The 3,328-nt window shown below is 32.7% G+C and overlaps 1 long non-coding RNA gene across 1 annotated transcript; it reads right to left on the bottom strand.

Moving 5' to 3' along the window:
- Window positions 1-1,710: 1,710 nt before the first annotated feature.
- Window positions 1,711-2,756, bottom strand: LOC116185265. The gene is made up of 3 exons (XR_004150064.1): window positions 2,673-2,756; window positions 2,154-2,604; window positions 1,711-2,079 (listed from the first exon to the last, which is right to left on the bottom strand). It is a non-coding gene; the product is annotated as an uncharacterized LOC116185265 (long non-coding RNA).
- Window positions 2,757-3,328: the final 572 nt, after the last annotated feature.

Raw genomic sequence — 3,328 nt, 5'->3', positions numbered from 1 at the left:
TTTCTCCTTTTTTTTTTTTTTTTTTTCGAATAATTCTTTCCTTTTTTCTTTCTTTCTTTTTCTACGTTCCTTTTGGTTCTTTTCTGTGATTTAAACGGTTGCTCGCTAGATAGGTCGTTTATACGAGTAAAAAGTGGTCGCGTGCTTTTTAATTGAGGCAATTAAAGGATCGCGGCCAGGCATGAGGAAAACGGCGCTCGATTCGTGCGTTTTTTGCCTCCAGGCAATTATGTTTCCCCCGATAATTCGACGACGCTGAGCGAGGTCGAAATTATTAATACGTGTATTATACGTTTGTATGTGTGTATCGGGATACGGAGAGTCGGTCGTTCAAGTGGCCGCGTAGAAATCGTCCGGGGTCACGATCGATTCGCGGAGATCGTCCATCCGGCCACACCCAGACACCGTACACTTCGTCTTGGGCTTTGCTTTACGTTCACCATGCTGGAGAAAATGGAAATTTATTTTTGATGTTAATACGAGCCGATCACGAAGGCTCGATCGGTAAGGAAATTTCATCGATCATCGGCTAATCTTTCATCGATCTTTCAAGATTCTTCGCTAAAAGATTCGGTGGAATAACAAGTTGTTGATAAATGAATATGATGCAAATATATTTATCTAAATTCTACATTTCAATTTAATAAATAAATTTCTTTTTCATCTGCTACATAACTTATTTTATGAATACAGTAAAGATAAACTTTCAATATTCAAAAAAACAATAAAAGTTATGATTTTTAACGTACCAAAAAAAAAAAATCTACATTATATAATATAAGTTAGATACAAAAATTATAAATTTGTCATCTTGTTATAAAATTCTCAATTTAATAAATGTTTCATTTATAATAGAAATTATAATACTTACCATATTTTAAAAAATTATATGTTGCATGAACTTGAACATATAAATCAGATCAGTCATTCTCTGTAAAATCCTCATTTAATAAAATATCCTCTTTATTTGCTAAATAATTTACTCCTCAAACAGTGTAAAAATCAATTCAGCAAACAGCAGAAGCTATGATTTTGCTCACTCTTACATCGAATTCGTTCCGCACGCATCTGCTACTCCTGCTGCGTGCTAGGGTCGAAAAGGTCACCGGACTAACTTTCACCACGTCTGACCATCTCGTATGCAGAGATCGATAATAATCGGCCGGATGGTTAATTGTCCGTCGCGTTACGCCTCTCTCGGAGAGAGTTCTATTCATTTACTCGATTCGATTTATGGAAAGATCGGGAAAACGCGGGAGGCGGCTTTCACTCTTCCGTTTGTGGAATCTACTGCCACATGAAAATTGATCCGTACTGTATGATCGTTAATTAACCCGTGATAAAAGGATGGATCTGTAGTTAATTGGCCACGGTTAGCAAGTAGTGGTGTTAGAGGATCCAGGTGAGCCGTTTCAGAGATGATTTAGATGAAAGTGGACGGTGGAATGGTTGGAGGGAAAGATTGGATTGGAACAGTGGGATATGTTAGAACTAATTGGTTCTAGAACATTGTAACATCTGTTCTAGTATAATACCGAAATAAATATATTCTGATAACTGATAAAAATTTTTGAAATCACTGTTTGGATTCTTTTATGTTATTGTAGAATATTATGATATTGTTGGCAGCAAAATTTTTCAAAAACTTTAATCAAAAATATAGCGAAATAAAAAAAATCACGAATATAATATTAACTTTAAGGATAATTTCAAATATTAATTATATTCAAGTATAAATTCCATTATGTATGATAATTATATATTTTGAAATACCACTTGCTTTTCTATTATGAGTACACACAACTATATTTCGCAATTGAGTTTGGTTATCATGATTTTATTTCAATAAAGAAGATAAATCTTGATAAGCTAGTGAACAGTTAAATGGTAAACGTATATACACATTGTTACTTTAGCATTTAAACATGTCTAATTTATATCAGATCAAGTACTTATAATTTAATGGTACATTCTTATTAGCATGTTAACATTAAAATTTCAATCGAGACATGACAGGCTTCTCATATCTTGAATAACTAGATTTGATAAAAATGTGCAATAGTATCAAAGATATCCAAGCTGAAAATTTATCATTTATATACATTTTAAATCTGAATCTTGAAATAATTTTAATATCAAAAAAATTTTCATACTTATTTAAAACATTATTTTTAAATCTTAATTTGATATAGAAACATTCCAAATAGAAACAAATTAGAGCATATCCTATTCAATGTTTCACCATAATTAAATTAAAAAGAAAAAAGAAAAAAATATGATCCCCTAATACTTCATAAATCCATCCATGTTTCTCTGTTTGATAGTTCGGCACCAATGCAATTACCATTCTAATTTAATTGCACATAAGGTCAATCTGATAACATGGTTCTATATGTTTCTATAATTGAAATGTTGCCAGAGAACGGTTCATTCGTGAGCTCAATAAATCCGATATTTTTTGAATCTCGAATGGAAATCCTTTTTAGACGAAGGAAATCTTGCGGTACTTTGGCCTGTTTGTATACAGTCCATATACATACAGTCCACAAAACCAATATAGCTTGATCGTAAAGCATAAAGTGGTGACACTCATTATAGCCACACCTAAGATCATGTACATCAGATAGAAACTCCTCTAAACTTTTTGCAAGAATTATTAATTAATTTTTTACCTTTAGTGTTCCAAAATATCAAATTAATCACTAGTCTTCATTACAGATTTTTTAAAAATTAACATTCTGTGCCATATTTTTATTTCCAAAAAATATTCCATAAAATATGTTTGAAATATTAGAAAGATCCAAATGCACTGGTCACTCAAATTATTGTTTTGTGCACAATAGCATTAAATCTGTAAAAATGAAATAGCAAACATTATATATTTTTACATTAACTCTGCGTCTCTTACTTTCTAAGATGAAAAAAATTTGTTATATAATCTAAACTAAAAAATAATAATCTAATCTAAACTAAACTATTGAAATTTATTCTAAAAATATAATTCAATATAAAATGTAAAAACTCTTTGGATTGGGATGGATTCCCGAAAAAGGTTGGAAAACATTAGACTAGAGGTTTATCTCATGTTGGCATCTCGATTCGACCGGCTCGAATCGATTGCACGAACAATTTCAGGGCTCGGCGTTGGCCCGTGAGTTCCATTAATATGTATGATTGGCCGGTATCATGCGGCTCCTTCGGGGCATCCGAGGGATGTGATGGCGTTGTGCAGCGGGGGCAGATGTTACGAGTGGTGTCACAGCATAAATCGCGAAACGCCGCCAATTAGTCGGCGACGCACAAATTACACCGCCTATGAATTAGAAGG

This window comes from Apis dorsata, unplaced genomic scaffold (assembly GCF_000469605.1).
Source record: "Apis dorsata unplaced genomic scaffold, Apis dorsata 1.3 scaffold_139, whole genome shotgun sequence".
Lineage (NCBI taxonomy): Eukaryota > Metazoa > Arthropoda > Insecta > Hymenoptera > Apidae > Apis > Apis dorsata.
This window is presented reverse-complemented; position numbering and strand designations above follow the sequence as displayed.